This window comes from Megascapheus bottae, chromosome 2, assembly GCF_031878675.1.
Source record: "Megascapheus bottae isolate mThoBot1 chromosome 2, mThoBot2.hap1, whole genome shotgun sequence".
Classification (NCBI taxonomy): domain Eukaryota; kingdom Metazoa; phylum Chordata; class Mammalia; order Rodentia; family Geomyidae; genus Megascapheus; species Megascapheus bottae.
Genome location: NC_143510.1, coordinates 83,371,692 through 83,386,461, shown reverse-complemented (window position 1 = coordinate 83,386,461; position 14,770 = coordinate 83,371,692). Strand labels below are relative to the sequence as shown.

The following is a 14,770-nucleotide window of genomic DNA, read 5'->3' as shown; positions in this document are numbered from 1 at the left end:
GTCCAAATAAAATCAGAAGGTCAGAGGATAAGAGTTTGATATGACTTCTTCTTGACAAGAGGAGAGTTTTCCCGCCATATCTATGGGGGATCCTTTCAAGGAGCTTCCCTCTTGTGGATACCAAACTCATGGATTCACACATACATACATTCTATCTATGTATCTATGTATCTATCTATGTATCTATGTATCTATGTATCTATGTATCTATCTATCTATCTATCTATCTATCTATCTATCTATCTATCTATCTATTGCTGTGCTGTTACTCTTTGAATATCAATGTCTCCAACAGTCACACTAGTTCAAGGTTTGGTCCCCAGCTGGTAATGCTAATTTGGGCAGTGGTAGAAACATTAGGAGATATGCCCTGAGGAGAGACAGTAGTAGGTCAGTATGGCATACCTTTGATCTGGGTCCTGCTCTCTTTTATTTCATTTGGTTTTTGCAGTTATATGAAATGAGTAGCCCTCTCGACCACCCAGTCCTACTACTGGGATGTTCTGCCTTACCTCAAGCTCAAAGCAATGAATCCAGATAGCTTTGTACTGAAAGTCCTGAAATCTCTTGAGCCCAAAGAAATTTTTGTTAAATTCATTCACCCACATGTTTATCACAGTGATGAAAATAAGTGGATGTAAACAAGTGTTTGTGTTTAGTGCGCGCACACACACACACACACACACACACACACATTCTTCTCCTGCATACTTTAAACTATCTCTACATTACTTATAATACCTAATACACTATGAATGCAAGTAGTTGATAGTGTATTATTTTATCAAAAATTATACGTGCTTATGTACAGACATAGTTTTATTTTCATGTACTTTTAGTCAGTGAGTGGTTGAATCTACAGACATAGAGAAGACAGCTGTGGTTGGCTAACTGTATCTGTCTCCAGTGGTCTTTGTTCAGAAGCTATGGCTGAACTTCAACTTTACCTTGTTTCCTTTGATAGTTGCATACCGGAAGTTTATAAAAGTCTCTTGTATTCCTAGGCTGTGTTGACAATTTGGCCCAATATTTCTAGCAAGCTGTTATACAAAAGAAGCGTTTTCTGTAACAACTGCCTGGCTCCCATTTTTCATGCTATATAATACCTTACTTCAAGAACATATACCATCTTCTGAGCACAGCTAACATTTCATATTTGGGGACTGATTTTGTTCTAGTCTTGCAGTTCCCAGTACATCTTATTGAAGCAAGCTGTTTCTATGAGCAGTTTTTGTGTCCCATCCAAATGGGTGAGAGATGGAGGGATTTGCAGTACATTTCTTTGGGGGACTTGAAAACACATAATTGAATTGTTCAAATCAAATTTAGGGGCCTCTGTCACAAATCATTACCTGTCTTTCCTCTATCTTCTTGCTCTTCAAATTAATGACACATACCATACACTGACCTCCATTAGCTTAATTTGGTTGAGACATTTTCCAGCTCATATCATCAAGACAAGAAAAAAAATTATGTTGGCCAATGAACCATCTGTGGAGTAAAAATGTTAAAGAAGCAGGCATTATTTTTTAGGGTCATTTGGGGTTTTGTGTTTTAAAATTACTCTCTAGATGTGATACTTACAGCTACTAACCTGACACATTTCTCAAATTAGTAATTGGGATTTTATAAATGAGACTGCTAGGATAAAATTCAAACTATTCCTAATAGCAAATCCTAACACACAAACTACATAAAAGGTGTTTTAAAAAAAACTCTGGCTTCTTAATCAGATATTTCTCTCAATGGAGAAGCTGTGTATAGTTCCCTGATGCTATTCTCTCTCAAATTTCACAAGAGTTTCTGTGAAATAAACTAAAAATTTTCCAGCATAGTAACTGTTTATCAATTGTCCTTCTTGGCCTTAAGTAATTGTGCAAGGGGTGTTTTCATTTTTACTGGTCCATTTGTTTATACCTCTTGATCAGTCACTTCCTGTCATTCTTCCTCCCCAAACCTATCACATCAAGTTTCCTTGTTCTATTTTTTCATGCATGTACATAAAGTACTTTGACTAATACCTCCACTTCAGACAAAACGTATTTCAACTTCCTTAAATTCATTTTTTGTGAATGGTAATTATTTAGAGTCAGATGTAGATAGAAATATTTGCATGTAGATTTAGATACAGATATATGGACATATAGATACATGGGAAGTGCCTCTATTATATTCTGATTTACATTCCTTTATGTAAATGCCCAGAAGTTATGTTGTTGGATCCTAAGGTAACACTGTTTTTAGTTTTCTGAGAAGCCTGGTTCCCATGATGGTTGCACTAGCTTATAGTTTCACCAATAGTGAATTAGGGTTCTTATTTCCCCACATCCTCACCAACACTAGTTTGTACTCTTTGATTATGGCAATTCTGACTGCAGTGAGATGATTTGTGTTTCATTTCTGACCTGCTTTTATTGGCCACTTGAACTTCTTTTGAGAAATGTCCAGTTCATTTGCCCATTTATTAACTGGATTGTTGACTCTTTGAGAATTTTTTAAGCTCTTTGCATATTCTGGTTTTTAATCCACTGTTAAATGCATAGCTAGGTGAGATTTTTCTTCCATCCTGAAGCCCGTCTACACTTATTGCTGGACAGAAGCTTTTTAAGCTTGATTTAATTCCATCTCAGCCTCTGGACTGGTTAGGATTATAAGCATTAGCCACCAACCCTAGTTTTTCTGTCTGTAGTTTGCCTCCTACATCTTGGAGAGGACATCCATGCAGAAAACATTCTACTGAAAAGTAAATGATCAAAACAACGCATTTTGTTCCTCTTCTGTTCTCTACTGAGTGAGACTTGTGGCTGACAGATTAATAGAAATCACTTCAGTTCAGGAGCTATTGGATGAAACTAACTTCTTTGTGGTGTCCGCAAGAAATGCTGCTACTCAGAAAAAGCTATTCTCTAACAAACAAAAACAACAACTCTGCTTAATCTTTGTACAGTTTCCTTTCTCCCCAGGTGTTGCTCTCAGTGGCCATCACTGCATCTGTCACAAATGCTACCGATAATATCCAACCCCTACTCCAAGATCGTCTCTTTTTCTAGATATGTTCCTCTATTGTGGAATTTGCCAAGTCAATACATGGGATAGTCTAAAAGGCACATCTTCTCTTGGAAAACAATACTACACAATAATTGATATTCTTTTTGGGAAAGAAATGAGCTCAAGTAAAACACATTTATCATTTGATGCATCTTCAAAGGTGAAAAGATGAGTGAAAAAGCTGGGTGCCAGTAGCACATGCCTGTAATCTTAGCTACTAAGAAAGCTGAGATCTGAGGATCCTGGTTCAAAGCCAGCCCAGGCAGGAAAGTCCAGTCTATGGAATGCTTATCCCCAATTAACCACCAGAAAATTGAAAGTGGAGCGCAAAGTGGTAGAGTGCTATCCTTGAGTGAAAAACTACAGGGAAAGCTCCTAGGCCGTGAGTTCAAGTCCCATGACTACCACCACCATCAACAAAAATGAGTGAAAAGAAAAACCAAAATGCTTATTAAGACAACTGCTCTCTAGCAACTACTACACAGCTAACAAGTTTCTATCACTTCCTTAGAGACCATGTAGCTGACAAGTAATGATGCATTTCCAGATTAATTATAGATCTGCATTTTCTTTTCTTTTTTGAACCTAACATTGGATTTTTTTGTTTCAGATGAAATTTTACATTTCTTCGGCTTCTTTTTCCTGTTCCAATCCCAAACCAAAGAGAGGCTAGCTATTTTATGTTGCCATATACTAGATACAAAAACAGAGAATAAAAAGAAGGTATAATGAACTACAAGAGTGTTCTGTGACCCCAAGGAAATGTTTGTTCTTGTATCTTTTTTTTTTTAAGATGGGGGAAAAAAGTCACAGAGGAGTAAACCTGAGACACTGATTCAAGAGCCAGACAGTTCAATGAACAGGATAATCGGGGTAGTTTTTGACAGGTGCGGCCGCCTGCCTATAGTTGGCATATAACCATTACCATTTTAATAAGGCTCTAATAGGGGGGCTGATCATTCAATGGGGTGTGAGGATCCTAATTCAGCTCCCAATCCCACATGAATGTGCTAGAATTTGCAGGCTTTGTTTTCCTCTTTTGTACCTCTGAATGCCAATAATTACTGGCTATACATTCAAAAATTCTTAGAACTGGAAGCTAAATTAGCTCTCCTAATACTGCACAAGAATGTCAATACTCATAAAAAAAGGAAGCAAGTGGTTTTTTTGTATTCTTTTTTTAAAATTTTTTTTTCACACTTGTAGGCATTGTGAAGACCAGCAGTTGAAGTGGGCTGGCTTACAGCATGAATAATGACATTACTGTCTCTCTCCATGAAGAGCCCTCCCCATTTTGGGAACAAAAAGTTATCATTAGGCTCAAGTGAAATATATTCTAAAATCATACGCTGGTTTTTTCAGGTTTCCTATTTTCTCATTGTGAATGAATCCATGCTCCCTCCCCTCCGCCCCATTGGTGAATATGTTAACACTCTTATTTGAAATGTAGATATTTCCCTAAACAACAACAAAAAACTTCACCCTCCCCAGTGTTCATCTCCAAAGAGCAAATTCATAATCAGAGCACTTAGATTATAGGTGAAATTGTAATTATAATCATTGTGATGTTGGATATCAGCATTTAGACAGCACAATGTACAAGACGCTGTGCCTCCTAGAGTAGACAGAATACTTCATTTAATCCTTGAACTCTCCTAAGGGGAGTTCACACACATTAGGCCCATTTATGGCGGGGTAGCACTCTAAATGATTAAATTGTTTTTCTTAAGATCACACATAAAGGAAGAATTTAGACTGCATACATAACAAAAATCTCCATTTGGGTTTCTTAGAGGCAATATTTATCTTGTATGAAGCTCCCCAAGATCTGTAACTTAATTCAGGAGTATTTTGCCTCCCTGAATCTCAATCAATGCCATAGTCACTTGCTTCCTGTATGTCCCCAATACCATCCCTCCACAGAGTCAAGAGCCTGGCTGAATTCATGTTTCACATAGGATGGGGGTGACTCTGGAAGTCTTTGCCTATAAATTCTCCAATGTTCTATCACTAAGCTTTGGGGCAGGTTCTTTTGCTGTAGTAACTGCAGAGCTGCAGTAAGGGACACAAAGCCAAACCTGGGGACATAGAAAACAAATGTATAATGTCACTCAGCAACTCTTTATATTGTGAATCTTCTTTTCCTCATTGTGATCCGTTAGTGAATAAGGATCCCATCTTTCAGAGCAAAATGAAACTATCTTTTCCTAGTGGTATTTCATTTGGGGTAGGGGATGCATTTTTTGAAGATTTTAAAATGAGAAGTATATGTATGCATATGTATGTGTGTGTGTGTGTGTGTGTGTGTGTGTGTATGTGTGTTAAAAGACTCCAGCAATCTTGCTTTATAGTACAAGTAAAGCATCATGAAAATTGGATTTTCATGTTAGTCTGCAATGTGACCTGCATCAGGACAGTTCAGCTTTCTGAATTTGTTCAGAAATTGAAAGAAAAATTGAAATCTGTTCAGAAATGGAAGGATTATCTATTCTGAATTTGAAAGTCTACCTTGGTTAAAAATGTAATTAATAAATATATGAAGAAAAAAATGAAGCTCAGAAAAACCTGAGAACATTTAGTATGCTTCACTTCATAGACAGGTACGTGAAGCTCTAGAATGTCACTAATTGATACACACAAAACATTTTGTTTTAAAGTAAACATGTGCTCAATGTTATCCCCAAGTCTTTTGTTACCTGACTACAAACCAGCACGGTACCTCCTGCACTGACCCTTCAAAACATTAGCATAGAAAAATTACATTTTTTAAAAAATTAGCTGCATTTTTGCTAAATTTTCTTTTTTTTTTCTTTTCCTTTTTCACTTTTAACAAGTCACCAAATATGGACTGATGTCTAAAGGAAATATTTTTAAGCATGCTTGAAAGAGTCTGTCTCTGATATCTCTTATGAAATTGAGCAGTTATCAGCCAAGGTTGGGGTCATCTGAGCATTTCTCTGGAGCTGGACCATAGCTTTTTTCCCCAAGGCTGTATATTGGTTAGGGGATCTCCAAAACTTAAGAGAACAAGGTGGATATTGTAGTCATGTCTTTCCATCTTGGTAAGTCATAAGGCTTGAACTCAGGGCTTGGGTGCTCTCCCTGACCTCTTTTTGCTTAAGGCTAGCACTCTTATCACTTTAGGTTTTCTGGTGGTTAATTAGAGATAAGAGTCTCATGAACTTTTCTGCCTGGGTTGCCTTTGACCCGATCCTAAGATCTCTTTTAGCCACCAGCCCCAAGCTGTAGTGGTGTTTTTCATAACCTCACCCCTATCACTTCCTGAGACCATGGGTTGTCCAGGTCAGCCCTGCTCAGCGTTATCTCAGGAGCACAAGAACCTAAGCAGGAATAAAATCACCCAGCCACTATCACAGATTCCATAGGAGAGGTCTTTACTCTAACACTATTTGTCGTAGGAAATAAAATTGGCCATTTTCAGTCAGCTAACCGAATAAAACCAGCTGATTATTTCTCTGCACACCAGTCCAGCTATCCCATGTTTTCAGTTAATGTCCAAATCAGAGCTAGGGATCAAGTTCCCTGATCCTTGATCATCTATTCCTCCTTTCATTCATCCTTCAACAATAATTGATGGACAGCTGATTACCTGCCGGGTACTATGATAAGTGTTGTCTAACTAAAAGGAAGCGAGTGTCTAGGAAATACTCTCTACAACTCTTCAGACTTCTTCACAGAAGTGCTTTTCTGATACAGGGTTTTCTTGTGAAAAGTCCAATAGTCTTAAGTCTGTGCTTCCTTATTTTTCTCTTTATTTTTTTTATCCTTATTTTTATCTTTAGGGGAAATCTTACTTGTGTGTCCTACTTTAGTTGTTCTGCTTTCTGAGTATCAAAGACCTAATATTCTCAGGAAAAAAAATGTTAAGAAAATATGTAAATTAGGTAGTCAGCACAGGAAAGGGAACATCAACAAAGGCCAAGTGGTCAAGTCCATACCCCGAAAGAAATATTTAGTACTTCATCATTTAATATTATCCAAAGACAGTATCATAGAATGACCTAGAGTGTTTATGTGCACATTTCAGACTTCATAAGACTGAATATTTTAATCATATCATATTGAGTAAAAAAGTTAAATTACTATGCCTGACCTGCTAATCATGCTCTGGAGGTGTGGATTCCATGGTACTCATTGAAAAAACTGATCATAGAAATCGCAGTGCCTACTGCCAAGAATTATGTGGGAAATGGTAAATAAACTTCGTATAGCACATGGCATAGTGCCTCACTCATGGTGAATGCTCAGTAGATGTCGTTGTAAGTCAATATCCAGTCACTGTAAGTTATAATCCACTCATAATGAACTGGCTTTCCTTTGCTGTTTTCAAATGACCAGTCCTTAAGTGAATTTTGATGATCAATAAGGATTCATTTCAAACCTTGAACTTTGCCCCTAAATTATTAAAATCCTCCAGAGTTAGTGGATCCTGCTATGATCTAATGTCAATATCTCTTCTACTGTTTCTACTAGCACCATATCAGCTGGTAAATTTTTTGACAAATTTGTTTCCTTGTACTGAAGCAAGAGCCATTCACATCTATTATTGAATTTTTGGTCTATCTGTAAAATGGAATGAATATACATCTTAAGGCCGTTTAGTCTTTGGGATCCTAGAAAGCAGTAATACCCATTTTGATAAATGGACTCAATAGAACTAATGTTGAAATTACCTGGCAGTATGTCATTTTGACAATATTCTTGGGCTTTCACCTTGTTTGATACATGCTTTAATAGAGGAGAGAGACATAATTTGCTAACTTGCAAACTTCTGGTCTTCTGAGTATGATCTTTCGACTCCAACTGAAGACTCCTCCCCTTCCAATTTTGTTAAACACAAGGAAAGCTTGATTTCCTGGAGCAAAAATGAAAGGCTTAGAGAGAAGACTTCTTAGATATCAAATAGCTCTTACGAAACACCGTTTGGATGAAGCAGTCAGGGTAAGTGAATCAGAAACATATGTATTAAATTTCCCTTAAGTTATTTAGGGTTTTAAAATCAAGGGATTAAGAAATAGCAAGGCTACCTTCCAGTTGTGCATTGACCTTCAGAACCCCTAAAACATATTGGGGGCAAAAATTTCATCCATCATGCATGCTACAAGTTTGTCTCCTCCTACCTATGTCTTATCCAGATCTCTTAAGACCTCCCACAGCTTTCTAGATCAAAGAAGTACAGTTACGTCCACAGGCACTGGAACTCTAATTTGTATGGAAAAAAAAAATCTGATCTTTTCTTTAGGCTTGCCATGAATTAGAAATCATTCTCTTTTTTTTTTCTTTCTTGAACCAGAAAAGAAATGTTGGATATGTTTTTCTTCACTGAGCTTCTGAAACTACTAAACTCAAAAAATTATTAAATTAGAAAACATTACTAACTCAGCTTTCATCTCAGTTAATGAAGTAACCCTTTAGTGCCTAGCACTCAAATTTTCTTTTGTATTGTTGTGGGGTGATGTCAACAGTTGTCTCAAATGGATGTCAGGGAATGCTTACAATATTCCAATTATAATATGAAACCATATTCTAAAAAAATCAATGTTGATTCTTACTAACACTATGAAAAAGGAGTGAAGGTAGGGAAAAAAAGAGTGAAATATCACCCCCCTCCCCCCAAAAATCAAACAACACAAAGTCTGTTCAATGGTTATTGGAGTTTGGTGCATTGAACAAATTCAGATTAAATTTAAATCCAGCAAGGTTTGAAGATAATTCTCTTTGGAGCTTGGACAAAATTGGCAAATCAGCTATTAAAAAAATAGGACTGAAGTGTTTTATCTGTGTTGTCCTTTGTAATTAGACTGCTGAATAACAGAAGTATTATCACACCAGGGTTAGTGCCAGAGGATTACCCAAAGTTTTACAAATGGGATGCTAAAGTGGCCTGAACAGGTGCACACACAAAGACTAAGGAGGGGGAAAAAGTAAGAGAATGAAAGCCGAGGCCTACTACTTTCAGCCACATAGTAAAATTAATGGTTTCTGTAATGAATGGCACGGTTAGATTACCATTGAACTTGTAAAATTAGAGGAAGGAGTCAGATTCTTCATTACACTCCTTTTTCTCTTTTTTAATTTGAGCAAAGGAGGTCGACCTTAATTGTCGTTTTTACCTCAAAAAAGAAAAAAAATCTTTTCATTGGAATAATTTTGCAGCAGGCAGTGACTCCTCCACAAAGAACCGTGCTCTGAAATCTTCTCTTTTCCCTGGTCTACTCATGTGACCTGCACACTGGAGAGAAAAGTGAGGTAGATTTGAATGAGCTCACATCAGTGAATTTAAAAAGAAGGGAAGAGGGAATCACTACTCGGAAACAATAGCAAAAATGGGAACACAAGTAGTCATGTAAAGATCATGTTTACTTTCAAATCACCAGCCTTGTTTAGAATTAGAGACAAATATACAGGCATTCATGAAACCCTAAACATCTTCAGCCAGACTTAGAGTGATTTGCCAAAACTTATATTTCCAATGTAGTGGTAACTCCATTCATTAAACATAGAGTTACATTTTACATTATAATAGTTGTAGAGCTGGTCAGATCTCTATTACCATAGAGTAATAACATGCTCAAATTTGCCCAAGAAAGACTTAGTTTGCCTGATTTGTATTTGTCGTTCTTTTCTACAAATTACTATTCTTTCCTTTCTTCTCCAAACTTCCCTTGTTTGCATATGGTCACTTGAAATAATTTAACACTGATAGAACACATCTTACATGTTCTTCTAGCCTACTTTTTCCATAAAAATAAGATACTTCAACCTCTTGGACTCTTACCTTTAGCTTTCACAGTTTGGGCTTACTGCATCTGTAATATGTCTATCCACTCCTTGTCCATCTTTCTGCCAACTAGTTCCAATTTCCCATTGGTGGAAGATAATTTAAACATTAAACTTACCTTTCTACAAACAAATTAGATTTGGAAGAAGGAGAAGTATATACATTTATGTTAGCAATAAAAGTGGTGAAGGTTCATATCTGAACCAGATCTCATGTTCAGTGAAGTAATAATACAGATTCATAAAAATTGGCATCATAGTTTTTATGTATGGAATTGAGAGGGGAGAAAAGACATGAACACAGAAGGGTGAGCTACTGGAGAAGAGGAAGGAGATCATAAGAATTGCAGTTCAAAGCCAGCCCAGGCACAAAAGTCCGTGAGACTCTTAACTGCAATTAATCACCAGAAAAGTGGAAGTGGTGCTCAAGTGTTAGAGTGCTAGACTTGAGCTGAAGAACTCAGGGACAGTGCCCGGGTCCAGAGTTCAAGCCCTGTGGCCAACAAAAATAAACAAAACAAAAACCTTAGTGCATCTATACATATACATGGTACAAAATAATGGGTTTCATTATGATACATGTGGTCTCAAATATTTCCATTTCTACTAGATTTCTACTTTCTAACTTATTAGAATATAGTGTTTAAAAATATGTCCTAAGGCTCTACTGATTTGGTAATATGGTAAATCTTTTTCATCTTTAATTTTATTAATTTGGGTCTTTTCCCTAATTTTTTATTACTTTGGCTAAATTATTTGGGGAAATTAATGTATACAAATGAAAAATAAAAACATATCATAAAATAATAAGTCAAAATAAGAATATTACAGTTGGGGCTGAGAGTGTAGCTTAGTGGTAGCTCTGAATTCAATTCCTTAGTACCACATACACATAAAATGCCAGAAGTGGTACTGTGGCTCAAGTGGTAGAACACTAGCCTTGAGAAAGCTCAAGGACAATGTCTAGGCAGCCCTAACAGGCAAAAAATAAAACAGAACATTAAAAGTGTTATCCACAGTAACTCTTATAAAATTAACTTACTAGTAAAGAAAATCATTTTACCATTTTTATATCTGATTCATTTAGTACATGATATTAAAAAACATCTCTAAAAATATTTTGAAAGCTAAAAAGCATTAGAATGATCCATTCAGTATTAGAAGGCAAAAATTACGTCCAATCGAAAATTCTATTCCTAGTCAAACTATCATTTAGATATTTATATAGAGTAAAAATAATTTTAAAATGGAAGCTTTTATATTTATCTCCCTATCTTAGTCTTTCTCAGAAAGCTTCTGGAGGATGTATTTCTCATTACAAAATAATAGTGATTCAAAAATAATAATAAATGAAGAGTAGTTATGGATTCCCATAAATAAAAGATCCAACAGATGAAGATAGATGGGAAATCCAAAACAACAGCTCGGCATCAGTTCTAGAAAATAACTGGCTCAAACTGGAAACTCAGGAGAGTCTCAGAACATTCTTCAAGAAGGTAAGGTTTGGAGAATAGTGTGTTCAGATGCACTGCTATTTGGGAAATTTTTACAGTTAACTCAGGGATGTACTGTTCATACCAATATAAAGGCAACTAAAGCCAATGGAAAATAGAAAATCAGTGTCTGTGTGTGAAAGTTACAGGAAATACTCATGAAGTAAGTGGCCAATACATTAATGTTTTCCAGCGGAATCATCAAAATTCAAATCCATAAGTACACATGAAGGAAAGGTATCCCATAGTCATTATAGAGTTAGAGTTTCTGGGTTCAAATCCTTGCACCACTGATTATTAGCTAACTGACTGTAAGCAAGTTGCTTAACTGTTTGAATGTGTTTGCTTCAAAGCTGAGATAATAATTAACTATTTCATAATATTTTTATGTGTACTAAATGTCTAAATCACTTAGAACACTTACCGGGCACAGCAAGCAATATAAAAAGTAATGGTTATGAATATACTGTTATTAGAAATGAGGAGATAAATATCACTAAACGTATCAGCTGAAAATCAGCAAATGACTCTTGAGGAGGGGAAGAGAGAATGATGCAGTTGGAAGATGATTGCTTTTCATGAGCAGACAAATCTGATTTTTAAGTGTATGTTCACAGCATCTTTATAAACCAAAAGGTTAAATATAAAGTGACAGGAATAATATTTCCCTCTTTGCCAAGCATTGGATGAAGAAGCAGCTTTTGTTCAGTTGCTTGCAGATTTTATGACAAACATATCACTTGAATACATGTGGGGGATACTAATCTTTGCCATGCTGAAGAATTACACTTTAAATTTGCAGACATGAGGGCAGCTAGCACTATGTTCTAAATCATAATTATTATTAGTGATCCTACCAAATACAATTAGGTGAGGATCCACATCTGTTGTTACCTTTGGGATCAACACAAATATATGCATAAGTTACAGGCACCTATTTCTGGAAATCAGATCCTATTTAGGTGGCCTTTCCAGACAGAATTCTTCCTTCTGTTATTGCTTTTATGTCACTAGTTCGAATCCTACTCCAAGTATTTCAGGAAACTGAAAGGCAAATTATCTGGAGTTTATATTTTCTGCAGTCATAGACTTACTCACTAAGAATGACAGGATAGGTGATTTTCTACTTAGACAACTAAATAGGAGAGACTGCTAGTCTTTATTTCGCTTAACTTTAAGCTCACCCAGAAGTTGGTTCCTTTTTTCCCCCTTGATTCAGGTTAACAATAGGATCGACTTTGGACAATGAAATATGCAGTTAGCAGTCAGGTGTATTGCTTCAAGTCAGGACTCTATGATCTGGCATATGCGTCTCCCAATCTTTCATTCACTCCTTTGCAAATAGGAAAGCATGCTGAGATATTTTTGGACCACTAATGTCCCTTAGCGATAATGACACACAACCTGAGGTGAACCTATAGGATGAGCAAGAAATACATGCCATCACTTAAAGCCATACAAACTTGGGAGTTATTTGTTTCTGAAGCTTAATTTGGTTGTCCTGACTAACAAAGGCTACCTAGCTGCTTACCCATCAAGAATATCACAAATATTCACCGTAGCACTTTTTTTCTGTGTGCCAAACATATTGAGACTTGTCCAAAAATACCCACATTTGCTAATTATTGTCTAATAACTATAATTGCAGCTATTTATTGTCATGTTATTCCAGAAAACTCAGCTGCCCCTCATTTGCCTGGGGCCTGTACTCTCTCAGAACTGTTTTCTGTCTAGTTATGATTCTTCGTCTCTATTTTCTACTCCTGTCATTCTGAACTCATCTCTGATAGTGGGTTTCAGAATCACTCTACCTACATAAATACATGAGGCAATTAAAAACCTGTATAATGTCTTTCCATTCATTCATTCACTAAATGATTCTATACTGACAGTCTACTGCATGTCCAAGCATTGTTCTATTGTGAGTCTACACTTGTATTGTTTGACATCAGCCTGTTACTCATTTGGTGTAGAGCATAGAACAAAATATATCAAAATTCAAGTACTGGGGAGCTGCTGTCCTAGTGGAGGGCAGGCGTGTGGGAACAGCTGATAAGTGACACATAACTGAAGTAAGCCAGTGAAGGGTAGATGGAAAGGGGTAGTTGTGAATTTTTGCAGAGCTGGGCCAGCTCTGCCTATTGACAAGGTGACCTTTACATACCAGACTTAAAGCTGTTAAAAGAAGTGAGCCATGTGTGAATCCGGGGAAAATGTATTCAGAATAGAAGGCAGAGGCAATGCAAACTCCCTGAAGCAGAAGGACAGAGTTTTTGAACAGCATCACTAAAGGAGGTTTGAGTGGGGACTCCTATTCTCTGGTATACTTGGCGGCCTTTGAGTTTCCATTTAGTCTTTGGTAGCGAGTTCACAGGTTGTTTATACTTATCTTTTTTGACATTAGTAAAATACTTGATCATAATGACTCCAGAGGTTGGTATAGGAGAATTTTCCCCAGTAGATTATAAATTATTCTAATGATGTATTTCATTAAGGTATCAAAAACTCATCTTTGGTTTTGTTATTAATCGTCCACACCATCATCCTGCTGACAGTAACCTCTGGATAACATGGAGAGGCGTTGAAGTGCTTGAGTATCTGGTGGTTATGTCTATAAAAATGAGAGCGATAAACACAATAGATGATATTTTCACTGATTTCCAGATGCCCTGCACGCTTTAGCAGCAACACGAGGAAGAACACTGAAGCTGACCTGAGTTTTTAAACCAGATACACATTCCTACAGCTGAACCATTTGAAGTTCACCCAGTGTGGTTTAGTGTGCAGTATAAGATGTCAAATAAAGCATAGTATAGGATGTCAGTGTCCTTTTGGACAAAGCAACTTCTGAATTTCCAGTAGGGACAAGATTACATTCATAATAATGGAAAATACCCACTGTTGAAAGCTTGTCCTTTCTTGTCTTTTGACCAATTCTTCTAAAATATTTCGAGATTAAAACAGACCATGCCAGCAATACCTATAATCAAATTTTCTTCCCTACTTCTTAGATGTGAGTTAGCTTTCTAAGGGAATGCATTCAAGGTTTTTACTTTATTGAATTACCGAAGATCCATTCTATGAAGCATTCATAGCCTTTCTACAGTTGACTTTAATCTGAATTTGGTTAGTGAAGATACAGCGACTCTTCCACCATGTTGGATCAATTAAATCAGATTTCAGGAAGAGTTCTTGAGAATTGGAGGTGAAGATGAGTTGATATTATGACTTTTTAGGTGAACTAAGGTGTATAGAATAACAATAATGCTCCTTCTTCTGTAGACTTCTAAAATCCTAGCGTTAACACCTGTGCTGTGATGCAAGGGAAGTGGGGTACATAAAAACACATAATCAAATAATAGTAAACAAACAGATGAGCATTGATGCTTTGTCCCACTAGCTGAGTGACGTTAGGCAAATCCTCAGTT

General features: G+C 36.5%; 1 long non-coding RNA gene across 1 annotated transcript in view; it reads right to left on the bottom strand.

The window, feature by feature from the left end:
- Positions 1 to 1,282: 1,282 nt before the first annotated feature.
- The window catches only part of LOC150067433 (uncharacterized), a 36,052-nt gene continuing 22,564 nt past the window's right edge, over positions 1,283 to 14,770 (bottom strand). Inside the window, exons 3-5 of the long non-coding RNA XR_016539632.1 lie at positions 9,183 to 9,301; positions 7,743 to 7,924; positions 1,283 to 1,491 (exon numbers count right to left, since the gene is read on the bottom strand). This is a non-coding gene — a long non-coding RNA (uncharacterized LOC150067433). The remainder of the gene's footprint in view (positions 1,492 to 7,742; positions 7,925 to 9,182; positions 9,302 to 14,770) is intronic.